The sequence below is a fragment of the Leopardus geoffroyi genome, chromosome A2, assembly GCF_018350155.1.
Source record: "Leopardus geoffroyi isolate Oge1 chromosome A2, O.geoffroyi_Oge1_pat1.0, whole genome shotgun sequence".
Lineage (NCBI taxonomy): Eukaryota > Metazoa > Chordata > Mammalia > Carnivora > Felidae > Leopardus > Leopardus geoffroyi.
The window spans coordinates 13,776,210-13,792,971 of NC_059331.1; the positions used below are offsets into that span (position 1 = coordinate 13,776,210).

At 53.0% G+C, this 16,762-nt stretch overlaps 1 protein-coding gene and 1 long non-coding RNA gene across 2 annotated transcripts in view; both read right to left on the reverse strand.

Annotated features, from left to right (window-relative positions):
* Positions 1 to 16,762, reverse strand: part of ELL (elongation factor for RNA polymerase II) — an 86,837-nt gene that overhangs the window by 47,463 nt on the left and 22,612 nt on the right. The window lies entirely within an intron of this gene.
* Positions 9,812 to 15,793, reverse strand: LOC123607436. The gene is made up of 2 exons (XR_006716743.1): positions 11,574 to 15,793; positions 9,812 to 9,967 (listed from the first exon to the last, which is right to left on the reverse strand). It is a non-coding gene; the product is annotated as an uncharacterized LOC123607436 (long non-coding RNA).

Consider the following 16,762-nt stretch of genomic DNA (forward strand, 5'->3'; position numbering starts at 1 on the left):
AGCAGGCTCCAGGCTCTGAGCTGTCAGCACAGAGCCCAACGTGAGGCTCGAACCCAAGGACCGTGAGATCATGACCCAAGCCGAAGTCGGATGCTTAACCGACTGAGCCACCTCAAGCACCCCAAAAGTATTTAAAAAAACTTTTTTTAACGTTTATTGATTTTTGAGAGACAGAGAGAAACAGAGCATGAGCGGGGGAGGGACAGAGAGAAAGAGGGAGACACAGAATCTGAAGCAGGCTCCAGGCTCTGAGCTGTCAGCACAGAGCCTGATGCAGGGCTCAAACCCATGAACCATGAAATCATGACCTGAGGTGAAGTCAGACACTTAACCGACTGAGCCACTTAGGTGCCCCAAGAGTATTTCTTAAAGTATGTAAAATCAGACAATCTCACTGCCATGGCGAGGTCTGGGGAGAGCAGGGCAAGCCCGGGTGGACTCCAGGCTGGCCACCTCCCTCCTGCATCGATGAATGTTCACCCCTGCCATGCTCCCTCCTAAGTAGACCTTCTCACCTGCTGACACCCAGGCCTTGTGCCCCTTCCCAGCCAGCTCCTCCAGCTCGGGAGGGGGCCTCCGATCTTACACAAGCATCCATCAATTCTTGCCCCGCAGCCCCAAAGGACCACACTGCCCCCTTTATGGTTCTCAAACCCAGCACTTATGATGCTGTGAACCCCATGCCATTGTCTAGGGCATTGCTCCTGGGATCCACCCCACTGACCTCTCAATGGAGAGCTCCTCGGACTTCCCGCCAGGCACACTCACTCTGACCCCTGCCACCAGCAGAGGGCACCTCTCTGACCAACGTGCTAGAGTGGTCTCTCCCGGCCAGAAGGGGAGTCCTAGGAGGAGAGTACGTCCCATCATGGCTGATCTCCAGGGCCAACAGCCTGGCACCAGGCCGCTCAGCTCTCTCTCCTAGACACGATCTGGAAATAATCCCAAACTCACAGAAAAGCTGCAACAGTGCAAAGAACACCCAAGTACATTTAAACCCCGCACTGACCTGCTGTTGCTTCCCAACCTGCCCACACAAGTACGTGGGTTTTCTCCCTGCCCACCCCGCCCGGCACACCGTCACATACCAATTTAGGTACACGCACTGGCTTTCTTGAATCACCTGAGAGCAAGCTTCACACATCACCACGTTTCACCCCTAAACACTTGGCACGCTTCTTAAAAGTAGAGGTATTCTCTCCCCTAACCACATGGCAGCTGCCAGCCTCGTCATGCTCCTTATTAACAGGACATCTCCCACCACGGTCCACCTTCCGCATTGCCACCTGGCTCAGTGGTGCCCTCACTTACTCTCCCTCTGGCAAGGAGACTGGCATACCGCACTGAGCCACCCCATCTCGAAAGTCAGCTTTTTTTTTTTTTTTAATTTTTTTTAAGTTTATTTATTTATTTTGAGAGCGACAGAGACCGTCCAAGTGGGGGAGGGGCAGAGAGAGAGGGAGAGAGAGAGCATCCCAAGCAGGCTCTGCACTGCCAGCACAGGGCCCGAGGGGGGGCTCACACCCACGAACTGTGAGATCATGACCTGAGCCGAAACCAAGAGTCAGACGCTTAACCGACTGAGCCACCCAGGCGCCCCTCGAAAGCCAGCTTCAATCTGGAAGTTTCTCAGCAGTTCTTTGACGTTTAGGCACTGGCATTTTGGGGTAATACAGGACACCACCCCTTTTCCTACTAGAGTGTGCCACACTTCAAGTCTGCCTGATGCAACCCAGAATAAAACTCATTGTGTGCTCCATCCCCAGGCCTCGAGGTGACAGTGGCCCTCCAAGGCACCCCACCTTCAGCATATGAAGTCTGTCTGCCCTCATGGCTGTGAACACTGATCACCCAGGCAGGGCAGCCCTGCTCAGTCTACCTTCTCCCCGTGCAGCTCACAGCAGACACCTTCTCCCCACAAACAGTCCAGGTCCAACCCTGCCACATACAGCTTCACAGTTGTGGCCATAAAACCAAGTTCCTGTCTCATTGGCCTCAGCAGCCTATGGTAAGCAGGAGCCCTCTCTTCTCCTTATTCATTTATTTACATGCTTACCATCAGCAGTGTAATGGTTAAATTTATGTGTCAACTTGACAAGGCCAGTTGTTTGGTCAAATACCAGTCTAGATATTGCAGCAAAGGCTTTTTTTAGATGAGAAAAACATTTAAATCAGCAGACTTTGAATAAATTACCCTCTATGGTGTGGGTGGGCCTCATCTAATCAGTTGAAGGCCTTAAGAGCCCAAAAAAAACGAGGCCCCTCGGAGAAAGAAGGAATTCTGCCTTTGGATTCAAGATACATCACTAGCTTCCCTGGGTCTCCAGCCTCCCAGGTCTGCCCTGCAAATTTTAGACCTACCAGCCCCCATGATCTCATGAGCTGGTTCCTTAAAAATAAGTCTCTCTTGGGGCATCTGGGTGGCTCAGTCGGTTAAGCATCCAACTTCAGCTCAAGTCATGATCTCACGGTCCATGAGTTTGAGCCCCACATCGGGCTCTGTGCTGACAGTTCAGAGCCTGGAACCTGCTTCAGATTTTGTGTCTCAATCTCTCTCTGCCCCTTCCTACTCGCACTCTGTCTCTGTCTCTCAAAAATAAATAAATGTTAAAAAAAAAAAAAAAGTCTCTGTCCGTCTCACTCTCTAGTGATTCTGTTTCTCTGGAGAACCCTAATACAGATTCATGGAGTGCCATTTGCAGTGGTCTCAAACGCATCGCAGTCATTAACATCTTGATGCTCAGATTGTCCCAGGCTGGCCCTGGAGCCCTTGGTGTTGGCTCCTGACCCATCTCTGCCCTCCTCGGAGTCCTCTCTAAAGTCCTGGCACCGCGAGAAGCTCTGGGCTCCACTTGGCTTGCTCCAGGCACAGCAGAGGCATCACCTATCTCTGTGATGAGCCCTGGTTCCAAGACTGAGACCTGGAAGCTTCCTCATACAGAGGCCCCCACCGGGATAGCTCGTAAGAGAGAGCACTGCAACAGAGGAAGTCGACAGGACACGGGTGTTCTCGAATTTGAGTGAAAAGACAAAACCACATCTATTTCCACCAACTGGACCTTGGTGTTTCTTTCAGTTACAAACACAAGCACCAAACTATGCAGCTGATCTTGAACAACACTGACTTAAACTATAGGAGTCCCCTTATACACAGTTTGTTTTTTTTTTTTTTTTTTAATTTTTTTTTTCAACGTTTATTTATTTTTGGGACAGAGAGAGACAGAGCATGAACGGGGGAGGGGCAGAGAGAGAGGGAGACACAGAATCGGAAACGGGCTCCAGGCTCCGAGCCATCAGCCCAGAGCCCGACGCGGGGCTCGAACTCACGGACCGCGAGATCGTGACCTGGCTGAAGTCGGACGCTTAACCGACTGCGCCACCCAGGCGCCCCTACACAGTTTTTTTTGATACAGTACTTTAAATATATTTTCTCCTCATGATTTTCTTCCTAATACTTTTTTCTCTAGCTCTCTAGCTTGCTTTATTATGAGAATACAGTCCATAATATGTACAGCATACAAGCTATATGTTAATTGACTATGTTATCGGTAAAGCATTATTTAAGTTTTGGGGGAGTCAAAAGTTATACACGGGTTTTCAACCGTGTCAGCGCCCCAACCCCCGCATTGGTCAAGGGTCAACTGTGCAGCAACACGCACAGTATCAACTCTGATTTCTAAATTCAAGATACGTAATAGCAACTGAATCTGCTGTATCTCATCATTAACACATTAACAATAAATTTGTTACTAGGTCACACATTTCTTTTGAACGCTTTACTCACTCTCCATGTAGAATGCTGCCTTGATAATTCTACGTATTTTGGTTGTCTGAAAGGGATCCATGCCCAGAAAAGACTAAGGCCCTTGTCCGTGATTCGTTGACTTAACAGGACCTGCCCCAACTGAGGTTCAGCCATGGATGGCTTCACTGGGAAGGTACTTATGAAGTGAACTGGAGTTTAGAAAAAAAAAAATTACATATATATATATGTATATATATATGTGTGTGTGTGTGTGTATATATATATATGTGTGTATATATATATATATATGTATATATATGTGTATATATATATATATATGTGTGTATATATATCTATATATGTGTATATATATATATATATCAGTTTCACTAATCTGCTGTTTCTAAACCATACTCCTCGCCACAGAAAGTCAGTGAGCACTCACCAGATAAGCCAGGTAAAGTGCCAGCTCAGGCAAGGAACATCAGTGCCCCAACCTCTACACCAGTGCTAATGGGGGAATGACACCCCCAGTGTTTCCTGGTGCCACAGGGCTGGGGGCTGGGGGCTCCATGCAGCAGGGAACACATGGGCAAGTTCAAGAGCATTTGGTTCAAGTTACTACAAATGCCATTAATTATATCATGAACACAGGTGCACCTGGGCACAAGACGTCACATGAGTGAGAGGACACCTAGACGTGAATGCCCCCCCCAACCCCAGGCCCTGTTGGGAGCCCCTGCCTACCCCCTACCTGGCCTTTCTTGAACCTCCCCTTCTTACTCCTGGTACCTTTCCCCAGCATGTGGCCACCTCCCACAGGTTTCTAGGTTGGCACAAACTCTGCTCCCTGGAGTGGCTGTCCCTCCTGTCCTGCCTGCAGCCCCTGGCAGGGAGCACCTATGCACTGCCCTCAGCTCAACCTCCATTAGCACACCAGGCCGTGAGAGGCCCTGCCCAAACTCAGGTACTCTGCAGTGTGAAAGCACATCATTCTCTTCACCCCTGGGTCCCACCAAGTCCTGACCAGAGGAAGCCCAGGTATCTTGTAAACTCAGTGACCTACTTATAAACTCAGCAATCATTCAGCAAGGAGCATGACAGCTTCTGATTGCCAACCCCGAGCATTTTGACCAAATGAGGTGCTACTTTGCATGGCCATTTGGGCCTAAAGCACACAGGTGCCTCCGTGCCCTCTCTGCCCAAGGTGTCCCCAGACCCTTCAATGACCAAAGGAGGGAGGTGACAACAGGCAGAAGCTGAAGCTGGGGAAGGCAGCTTGGAGCAGAGAGCAGGGCTCTGAGTGGAGCGGTCAGGCCACACACCTAGTCCCCTGCTCTCCTATCCTCGTGGCCTTGGACAAATGAGCAAGCTTCCTTGAGCCTTGGTTTCCTCTTCTGGAAAACAGGACCGTGAAGACCAACTGGCTAGGCTGAGAGGACCCCAGGAAAGGCTGGGACAAGTATGTGCCCCACCCCCAACCTCATGATTCCTCTTGCTAAGACCCCCTTCTGGCCCCCAAAATGAAAAGTGTGGCTCTGAGCACCTCCCAGAGCAGGCCGGGCCATGCGGTGACCTCACCGCGCTGCTGCCCCTGATCCAGGGTGGTTTCTAACACCAACAGGGACAAGCAGAGGCAAGCACGGCTGCCTTCATATACTGCATCAAGACCAGACCACTAGGATAACCGAGAAGGAAAGTGAGGGCTTACACCAATCAAGGCAAAGCATTTCTACAAGCCCAGGGATTTCTCTGAGAAATTAAAAAGGGAAAAGGCAGGAGACAGGGAGAGGTGGCTGAGAGACCGGAATGACAAGAAGGGGCCACTGTCACCAGAGCTGCCTACCAGGCCGTGCTGGGAAGCTCTGCCATGCACCTTCCAGAGAAGACCCTCTCTGTACCACGGCTCCGCAGAGCTCCAGGCAGCATAATGACACTTTGTCCCTCCCAAGACAGAGACTGCTGGCCAGAGAGGGCTGGGCACCCCTAAACACACAGCATGGGGCCTTCATCTTGGGTGGAAAACAGAGATCATTAAATGGGAGCAAGATGCCCCACTCAGGAGGATGGAATGACATCAACGTGGCTATTCTATTTTTCCATCTCTAACCTGCCTGGGTGACCCGATGGGGAGGGCAGGCAGGACAGCCACAGAGGTGCCCCAGAACAAGGGAAGAGGGACTCAACTCAGACCCACTGGGTTCCCACGCAGACACTTACAGGTACCACCCAAGCCAAACGTGTGACATCAACGAGCCAAGACAGCTCATCGTCGTGAGCGTGTGACATGTGGCGTGTCTGAGGCAAGGGGAGCTACGTGTAAGCCCCAGGGGGCACAGTGGGTCCCTGCCTTATCCAGAAACCTTCTCAGCCTGCAGGAGGGGCTCACGCGTGGACTCCGAGACGATGCTGGCCAAAATGCCGAATGAGGCGGGAGCCTCCCAGAGCATTTTGCGATCTCCGTGCACAACGGAGGCAGAGCAACCACCAAGCTCAGGAACCAGCAGCACACACCCCAAGGGGTGCCCCAGGAAAGTGCCACTGTGACCACTCAGTTGTTCACAGGGTCAGGCCAGCCCAGACCTGGCTACAAGCCACGCCAGAGCATTTCCTGGACTCAAAAAGAAACAAGAGCAAGTCAGACACAAGAAACAACTTACTAGAAAGGTAGTTTGGGTAGGAGGAACAGCAAGGCGAGCCCCAGTGGCTGGAGGAGCAGAGTGGCCTCTCACTGCGGTGTAATATCAAGTGTTCCGAGGGAGCAAACATCACATCCGTGACAAGAAACAGCTAGAAAGAAAGATCAAGCCTTCCTACTCGTCAAAATAAGGTCATTGTAATCGTTTCATTTCAGGCCTGAAATTAAATTTTGGGAGAAGCTCATGATGTGCGCCATCACGAAAGCAGAACCTGGCAGGACTCCAGAGCCGCCGCCTCCACTGGAGAAGGGCCAGAGGTCTACTTAGGAGAGGAAAACGGAACCGTCTTGCTGGCACTGGACAGTCGCGTGTATCAGCGGTGAGACTGCGCAGCCCAAACCCTTTCTGGACTTCTAGGCTAGGGACCCGCAACTGACCCGGAGAAGAGGTCTGGTTAACTCTGGAGGCCCTTTAACAGCCCCCTCAGGGCCTGAGGCTGGTCTGGCTTCACGCCAGCACCATGCTGCCCACCATACCGGTGAGCAAATGTCACACAGCCAGGGGTCTGGGTGACAAAGAACTCAAGATGGAACTCACGGATGAGGCGGGAACTGACAAAGTAAAAAGCACTCCCCGCCCCCCGCACTGGGTCCTGAGCTCCCTCTTCCACACCACCCCTGGCCGCTCAAACCCAACCCAGGGCTGGAGGGAGAGGGCCCGACCTCCCTTGAAAGCTGAGGCAGTGCCTGAAGGCGTCATATCCTTTCCTTACAGGAGATCTAGATCTGAGCAGCGCACCTGCCCAGCGTCCACATCAATCAACCAGTCCTAGCAGGGACAGGGAACCAAGGGCTCATGAGCAGGAATGATACACTAGGCCACCGGCAGCTACTGGGAATTGAAAGCGAAACTGTCTCAGTGCCCAGAAGCTGAGATCAGAAGATTCACTTCTGCTTCAGGATCTGCCATTTAAAAGCTGTGTGACCTGAGTAAGGTACTTAACCTCTCTGGCTTGGTCTCACAGGGCTGGTGATCTGACTCACGAGGCTGCTGAGACAAGGTATCAAACCAGCTCTGCCACACACATGGCCTCCAGCTCCCACTTCCAAGTTTCTGAATGCTATAAAATAAAGCATTGCAACATTCTTTGGGGAAGGGAAAAAAAAAAAAAAAAAAAAAGGCCAAGAAACAAAAAACCACCCTGACAAAAGTAAGGGGGCAAGGCCACTAGGGTCAGGGAGACCACCCTTCACTGGCCATGTAACCTCAGGTGGTGATGGACATCATGCCTGCGCTAATCAGTTTTCTCATCTGTGAAATGAGAATGACCCCATTCTTGACTTTCATGGGCTGCAGTCAGAACCGGGCAAGTTTACACCCTCAACCTTGAGAGGCAATGCAGACACAACAACGGCCATGTGACCTCACTGCATCGGTTCTCCTGCCAGGTCAAAGGGGACAAGGGCTGAGCAAAAGGACACCCAGATGCTCTGGGTGCACCAGGAGGCGCTACCACAGACGGCCAATGGGACCGACCCTGACAGAGGGAGGGCCCCTTCCCCCCAAACAAAGAGAACCATCGGAACCACAGAACCTGGGGCGTCTGGGTGGCTCAGTCAGTTGAGCACCTGACTGCAGCTCCAGTCATGATCTCGTGTCTCGTGGGTTCAAGTCCCACCATCAGGCTCTACGCTGACAGCTTGGAGCCTGCTGCAGATTCTGTGTCTCCTCTCTCTCTGCTCCTCTTCCACTCATGCTCTGTCTCTCTCTCTCTCTCTCTCTCTCTCTCAAAAATAAGAAAACAAAAACAAAAACAAACAAAAACAGTGGCACCTGGGGGCTCAGTGGGTTAAATGTCTGACTTTGGCTCAGGTCACGATCTCACTGCTTGTGGGTTGGAGCCCCATGTCGGGCTCTATGCTGACAGTTCAGAGCCTGGAGCCTGCTTTGGATTCTGTGTCTCCCTCTCTGCCCCGTCTCCACTTGCTGACTCAAAAATATAAACGTTAAAAATAAATAAATAGGGGCACCTGGGTGGCTCAGTCGGTTAAGCGGCCGACTTCGGCTCAGGTCATGATCTCAGTCCGTGAGTTCGAGCCCTGCGTCGGGCTCTGTGCTGACCGCTCAGAGCCTGGAGCCTGTTTCAGATTCTGTGTCTCCCTCTCTCTGACCCTCCCCCATTCATGCTCTGTCTCTCTCTGTCTCAAAAATAAATAAACGTTAAAAAAAATAAATTAAAAAAATTAAAAAAAAACCACTCCTTCTTTTAAATAAATAAATAAATAAATAAATAAATAAATAAATAAATAAATAAATAAAAATAATATACACAAACAAACAAACCAACCATGGGGCGCCTGGGTGGCTCAGTTGGTTAAGCATCCAACTTCGGCTCAGGTCATGATCTCGCGATTCATGGGTTCTAGCTCCGCGTCGGGCTCTGTACTAACAACTCAGAGCCTGGAGCCTGCTTTAGATGCTGTGTCTCCCTCTCTCTCTGTCCCCCACCTCGTGCTCTGCCCCTGTCTCTCAAAAATAAACATTAAAAATTTTTTAAATAAATAAATAAAAACAAATTTAAAAAAACACAGAACCTTTCCCAAAACTGCATCGACAACTTCAAACAATATTCAGCAAACTAATAACAAGCAATTAATAAGTGGTCATTTAAGTAAAACAGGACTACTGGCCATGCTCACGTTCCCACATCTGTCATGTATGTGGTAGGTATACCACAATGACTCTGGTGCATGTTAAACATTTGAGTGAACCCCTGAGATGATGCTGAGAACTCACCGTGTGGATGTCTGTCGTGTATTACTTTGACAGCTGCCCCACCAACCCTCCAGTCATGACTTTGAAATCCTGCACACCGAATCTGGTTTTCTCCAAGCAGGACCTGTTGGTACCTTCCTCCTTTAACTACCTCCCCTGACAAAGGCAGAAATGGGAAGTGTCCTTGCAGGAGGAAGGGACAGAGGGACAGAGGAGGAACCATGGGCTTCCTTCAAGGAAGCAGTTGTGTGTCAGTGCTGACAGTGTACCCTTGTCCCTGCAGAGGTCGGCATGGCACAGGTGCCCTTACCTCTTGACGAGCCCTTAGCTCTGCCCCAGGGACAGGAAGCACTTCATGTGGCCCTGCACACAGTGGCCCTCACTGGCTATCCCTGCTTCCAAGAGTCACCAGCTGTGAGTCTGAATGTGACATGTGTATGAGCGGACTTTGGGAATCATCGGGGCCATCCCGAATCTGTTAGTATTTTCCAATTCACAAATGTTGCTTTAGCTTTTTCACTAATGTGTCACTGAGACAAGCTGAAGTAAACACAAGACCCTGGAAGATAGCCTGAGAACACAGTCTGAGTGCTTCAAAGTCACCAGCCAGCTGGGTCCATGGTCATGCTCAAGAAAATGACAAATGGCTGGCTGGGTGGCAACTTCACACATTTAATTCACCAGAGCAGAACCTGGGAGTAAGCATCACTTATGGGGACCCGCCAGGACAACTTCCAGCCACCAACGGAGGCCAAAAGTCACAGCAGGAGAGGTGATCTTATCCCACGAGGAGCACGGCGGGTCCCACCTGGGAGAAGGAACAAACATGTGACGATGCCATCCTCACCCTCTGGACGGGCAGACAGCACTCAGCTGGCACCCAGAGAGCAAACCAGGATCACGCCACACCGGAGAAATCCCAGTTAAAAGACCAGCCAACGGGAAACGGCAATGAACACAGCATAGACCGAAAAGATAGTTGCAAGTAGCTAAAACACGAGACACCATCAGGAAGACAAAAATGAGAGTGAGATAATCATTTTTGCCCAGCACCACCACAACATTAGGAAGAATCAGATAATCTGGTGTGTAAGAGGAAGTGGGAAAGGCATGGTGGGGCTGGGGGTGGGGGATGGAATAAGCACAACCCGCAGGGCAGCAGCTCAGAGCTGGGCCCTCCCCTGGGTTTGTATGGTCAGGCTGGGCTAGTGGCTCATGCCAGGGGCCACTTGTTCAGACGAGGATGGACAGGAGTCACGGGGTGGGACCCACGAGCCTCAACAGGATGTGCATGACGAGCACAATCCTGCAGGTCTGGCTGGTGCCCAAGAGCGGTCACAGCATGTAAAAGCAAAATAAAGTCGGAAGCCACTGATCCAGAAAAGGAAGGTCCAATCGAATCCACGGGCTCACAGCAAAGGCCTGGTGCGTGCGGCCCTCCCACACACACTCCGTCCTGGGAAGAGTCCTGGGCTCTGGGAATGTACCTCTCGATGGGTAAGAGAGTGGGGAGGCAGTGAGGGCCCTGATACCGGAGAGAAGGCTTCCAAAGAAAGACCCTCGGCAGTCAAGGAGGAGAGCACACCGGGGTCTGGACAACAGAGTTCCAGGTGCCCTGTGTGGGTGGTTTGGGCATGGGAGACACATGATCGCAATCACTCACCGCCACTGTAAGCATCCCCCAGTGGCACCGAGTCGCACTGCTGCCCAGCTGGCCGAGACAAGGGGTTCATAACCGGCAGAAGGAGCCCTGTGTTAGGTCACCAAATGTCCCAGAACTCTGTGGGATACGAAGGCCCCAGGAGTGGCCCCTATCACTGTGGCTCAATAGTCTCCATTAAGAGCGCACACTCTCAGTCCAGCCGGAGCTGAATGAGGGCTCTGGGACAGCAGGGGACCCTGGGAACAGGCACAGCCATCCGGGGGTGACGGGCCACAAGAACAGAGCACAGGCCCCATGGCTGTGGGTGGAGAGAGGCTTCCGGGAGCCATGACCACAGAGCTATCTATGCTGACAGAGCACTTTCTATATGGGCCACAGGCATGACAGGAGTGAGCCAGGAGGAGATGGAGGGATCGCAGGTGAGTGGGGCGAGGGGCACGGGCCCCTGAGGAGGGAGAGGTGCTCTGACTACAGCCTTTGACCCAGGCAGAATGACCAGCAAGCAGCAGGCACCCACCTCGACGTGTGCTGCAATGACAGTGCCATAGACAGGGCAGCCAGAAGCCAGACTGAGCTGGCTTTAGTCAATCCTGCAAGCAAGGACCACCACCCCCGCCACCACAGAAAATCTGTGACCAGCCAAATTAGGAGCAAATGTTTACAGCTGAAAGGTTAAATGTCCCCACCGAGGACCTTCTGGTACCCTAAACATAGGAGCTCCCAAAAACCCCATCTTTGAAGGAAGACAAACCTTAGTGATGACATTTGCCACTTGTTAAATCAGAGTGCCAGGACATGGGGCATGCAGCACGGTCAGTGTTCTGTGAGGAAAACGGATGACCTTCATCTTTCTGCTTCTGAACCAACTTAGGGAAGAAGTTTTAGGCCCACAAATGCAGAATCCAAAAGCCCCTGCCTGGGGAAAGCACTCGGCAGCCTGGCAAGGTTTGCCAATGCCCAGGCATGAGCCCGGTCACTGGTAACAGATAGGCCAGGGCCCCAAGCAAATGGCCCTGATGCTGCTGTCCACGGCACCCCCATCACAAGCAGGCTGCAGGGGCGGGGAGCACCCTGCAGGGGAAAGCACTGCCCCGTGACCACACGAGGCCAAGAACTTGCCACTGGCCACCGGCCCCTGGGCAGAGTCAGGCCACACTGTAGGACTCCCTGGCCCCTACTCCTGTCACCTACTTAATAAAGTGCCACTTTATACCTGGTTTTATTTGATAAAAAAAGGGAAAAGGTAGCACGACAGGCCTAGGCCTACCACAGGGAAGGTGCTATGAGCCAGCCATTCCAGACTGTGTCCAACCAGACTGTCCAGCTGTGGGCCCATGCTGATGCTCCAGGCAGCTTCAGAGGTGCCTTTATGGTGCGCTCTGTGAGGGAACACCACCATCCTGGGCTAAGATCCGGGGCAACGCAAGCGAGGACATGGAAGGGCTTTCTTTATGGAAAAGGAGTCTGGCAGAGCCAGAGAACAACGAGTAAATCAGATATATAAGCATGGACAGCTCCCCCCCCCCCCCAAAAAGTTACAGCCACCAGGCTAGGGATCTACCACGGGAGCCGAGCTGCCAGGATCCAGACCCGGTGCAAGACACCCGCCCTTGGAGCAACAGTGCAGACTGCACAAGGCTAGAGTTAGACCAGGAGACCGCACAGGACCTGCGTCCCCCTTGACATGGTCCCACCACACGTTCATCTGATAGTGGTTCACTATGCTCCTGTGTGCTACAGCAGCCCACCTACGGCTGGGACAGAAGCAGGCAGACCTCTAGGGACATGCTGAGTGCTGGAGGGCACACGGAGCGGGGACCCTCTGACCCGAGATGACAAAGGAAGGGGCAGGGTGTAGGGTCGGGAAGACATGGAGGTAAAGCATGCCAGGTGTGGGCACAGGGCACTGTGTCCTGAAGCCCAGAAGTGTGTGGTGCCCTGTGGTGCAGCATGCCCCCCGGCCACCCTCCCCGTCCTCTCTGACCTGTCACCCTGACCGTGATGCTCAAGGAAGAGGTCCAGGCCGCTCCCTCAGCACATCCTCCCATGACTCCCCAGGGTACAGGCTCTTCCCCACCACCTGCCTGGGGCCCAGGAATGCCACTTTTCCTTCAGGTCCTGCCAAATATCCCTTCTCCAGGGACCTCTCCTGGCTGGTAGGTAGGATTAAAGCCCATGGGACTATCCCTCTTCACTTGGAACCATCAATGCCCAGCACAGGGTCAAGCGCTGGAGGACTATTTGCTTACCTTGCTGTTATACCTGGGATCTGGCTGGAGTCTGGCCAAAGTTAAGGACACACACTCTGGGCCATCAGATGCCTAGGTCTGACTGGGACCCCACATGGAGACATCCCACTCACTCACTCCCCACTGCCCAGGCTTCACCTGGCCTGCAGAGTCTGGGGAGGACCTGCCAGGTGGCCACAGCTCGTGGAAGGTATGCACAGACTGCTTTATTTCAGGCCCTGCATGATGGGTGCTCATCCACTGTGCAGACAGGGCAGGCTGGCACAGGGGCTGAGGAAGGCTGGCCCCATAAGTGGGCACAGGACAGGAGGCTGGCTGCTCTGTTAAACAACCTGCCTGTATGGGCTGACTGCTGCCACTCCTGTTCTGTTTTTTTAAACACAATCTTCTGACTCTTCGGGTTACCAAAATCTCCGCACACATCCTAAGTGGAAATGATGACATGAGGCTCACTTTTCTAAATTTCCCCTAAATTTTCCATAGACTTCAGGATTCCTCCTGGACTCCAACGTAAAACTGCTATGCACATCTGATTTCTGCTGTGCTCATCTGTGGCTGGGGCAGGGAAAGGGGAAGCAGCTAGAGGCTCCAGAACCCTCAAGCCTGGAACCTGGCTTTCAGAACAGCAATGCTCATCTCCCCAGAACTGGCCAACTTGCAGAGCTCGGATTCTGGGCCCCCTGACGCCACCTGTCAAGCTTAAGGTGAGCTCAGCACCACCCACAGGGTGAATCGATAGGTTAAAAAGTAACGAGAAACACTAGCCCCAACTTTAAACAAAGCTTTCCAGGCTGCATCCTGGCTAAGGCCCAGCCTTGGGTGCGTGTGAGCTGTGTCCCCACTCCCCTCTCTAACACACCCTGCGGGGTTCTTCTGAGAAATGCTACTGACTCCAGAAACCATCCACTGTGGGAAGCCTTCCACAGTCACCACTGAGTCCTGCCACCAACTTGTCAATAGGTCCTGGGGACTCACACAGACCCTGTAGCCTTGAGCAGCCAAGGAGTCGGTTGGCCAGGAGTCTATGATGCCTGTAACCCAGGAGACCCTCCACCCAGAGTTCCAATGGAGTGGCAAACTCCTGACTTTCCAAGACACCTCAGGCCTTAATTATTCTCCTGGATGACTGGGGCTATGGCATGGACAGCCAGCCCCTTCTCCCCTGCTCCTCCCAGCCCCGTGTCCTGCTCTGAACTTGGCAGCCACCCAACCATATCAATATCAGTGAAGATTTGGAAGCAATACAAGCTGTCCCCCACCCTGGCCATCGGCTGTTCAAGGGACAGCAGCTCAGATAGCCAGAACCTGTATCCAGGCACGCACATGAACGCCAGGCAGGGACAACATCCTGGGTCTGCAGCCTGATTCAGCCCCGATTCGGGCAATATGAGGTATCCTGTTCCACCACCCCAGGCCTGGGCCTTGCATCCCGCATCCTCCAGTGACCTCCCTGCAACACCCCCAAGCTCGTCCGCCCTGAGCTTCACAACAGCAGAGGGACGCCCACACCTGCAACACGTGGTGTGCTTGCTCTTAAATAGCTGAGCCCCAGGAATAGCACCAAGAGCCCCAAGAAGAGAACACAGAGGTGGTACCACATCTATTCAGACCAGCCACTCACCAAAGCTGAGCTGTGCCTAGCAGATCCCACACTTGGCAATCAGTTCCTGTCACCCGAAAGCATCTGGACTCAATGAATTTACACAAGAGACCAAGACAAGAAAGAGGAGAGGCAGGTCACAGGAGCCACGTGAAGATCCCAGAACAAAGCGCGATTAGAGTCACTGTTCCGGGTGGGGCACAGACCCTGGTGAGTTGCCCTCCATCCCTGAGGAGAAAGCGGTCCAGCATCAGCCCAACTTCTGCTGACAGCCTGGGAGCCTTGCCCTGCATACTTGGGCACCAGTGAAACCCATTCACTGGCCACATTCTCACAGCCCAGGTTCATGGTGGTGGGGCAGCGGGGGCGGTGGGGGGAAGGGGAGGGTATTAACCTCATCTGCTCAGAGACAGGACCTTCCCCACAGAGATACTAGCCAACAGAGCCAAAGGCAGGAAGGACCGGGGGCCACATCGCATCAATCCTACACTCAAAGCCAAAACCCGTCTAAGAATCCTTAACACAGCTCCACTTCCTGTCAGGAGGAACTGGCACAGATCACTGGGTCATGTGGCTCTGTGCACAAGGCTCCCCACCAGCAGGACCCTGTGCACAGGTAAGGGAGCCAGCCAGGCCTCGTCCCGACGCCAGAGCAAGCTGGAGACACGCTGAACACAGGCGACCAGTGCTGGCTGTCCTCATCCCACTTGCCAGATGCACTGAGAGCTGAGCACGTCTCGCTGGAACAAGCAGACATCTGTGAGCGTCCAACACCAAAAATAGTGTGACCAGGGGAGGAAGGAACACACTCTTCTAGCTGTGACCTGCCTCTGCCTCACATATCTCCCCGCAGTCTCTCCACACTGGGATGTTCCCCCACACGATCCTGCCCTCGGGTCTCCCCACCGCACAGCACCTCTGCCCAGCCCTGAAGCAGTTCAACAGTCCCACCGATTCTGAAAAAGGAGAGACGACACTGAAAGATAAGAGCAACATCATGCCATTTCTACTGATAGAAGCCAAGAACCCAGATACCGCAGGCCCTTGGCAGAGAGGCCTGACTGCCCTTCTCCAAGTCGTTTTTTTTTTTTAATGTTTATTTTTGAGAGAGAGAGAGAGAGAGACAGAGCATGAGTGGGGGAGGGGCAGAGAGAGAGGGAGACACAGAATCCGAAGCAGGCTCCAGACTCCGAGCTGTCAGCACAGAGCCTGGCATGGGGCTCGAACTCACAAACCATGAGATCCTGACCTGAGCCGGAGTCGGATGCTCAACTGACTGAGCCACCCGGGTACCCCCCTTCTCCAGGTCTTTAGGGCTGCTGGTACCTAATTTAGAATCCATCTATAGATGATACTCATTCTGAGCTGAGAAAGCTCTGGAAGATTCACTGAGCGCCCCCCCCCCCCCCCCCCGCCTGTGGAAAGCTCACTCCTAGAGGACAGGAGATGCCTGAGGCTCACTGTCTCCTGTCATCTAGTTGCTCCTCATGCCACGAAGCACACGTTCGAAAGACACCCCAATGAACAACCAACCCCTGAGTACAATCCTCCCCTGGAAGATGACACTAGTCCCGCTGTATCCCCAGGGACCTAAGGCTGAGGAGACAGAGGGAGGGGAGAGGGATGCCGCAGCCACAGCCGGACTCCAACGGGAGGCAGATGCCTGCCCTCCCACCTCTGCCAGGAACACCCGTGCTTGGCCCTTCCTGCCCAGGCTGCGCATGAATTGTGTTTCCAGAGTTCACCAGCAGGTCACAAGTAAAAAGGACGGGCCCACCAGAGGCTGTGCCAGTCTGGAGCTGTGCCCGAGAAAAGCTCCTGGGCAACCCAGGGATTTGCACGTGGAATGGGAAGCATTCCAAGCCTGCGTGAAACTGGGGTGGGAGAGAGGGTGCAGACAGTCCTAGGGCAGACACCCTCAGGTCTGAGGTTCAATTTAATCTATGCTGACCGTGTATCCTCAGGTCAGTCACCATCGTCCAGGTGTCCCTTCAGTGAAATGAAGGGGCCAGACCAAAAGGACACTCCAAGATCTCAGTCCAGCCCTGAGACGTGACAGGAAGCCACAGCCCACAGGGGCGGCATGCCACA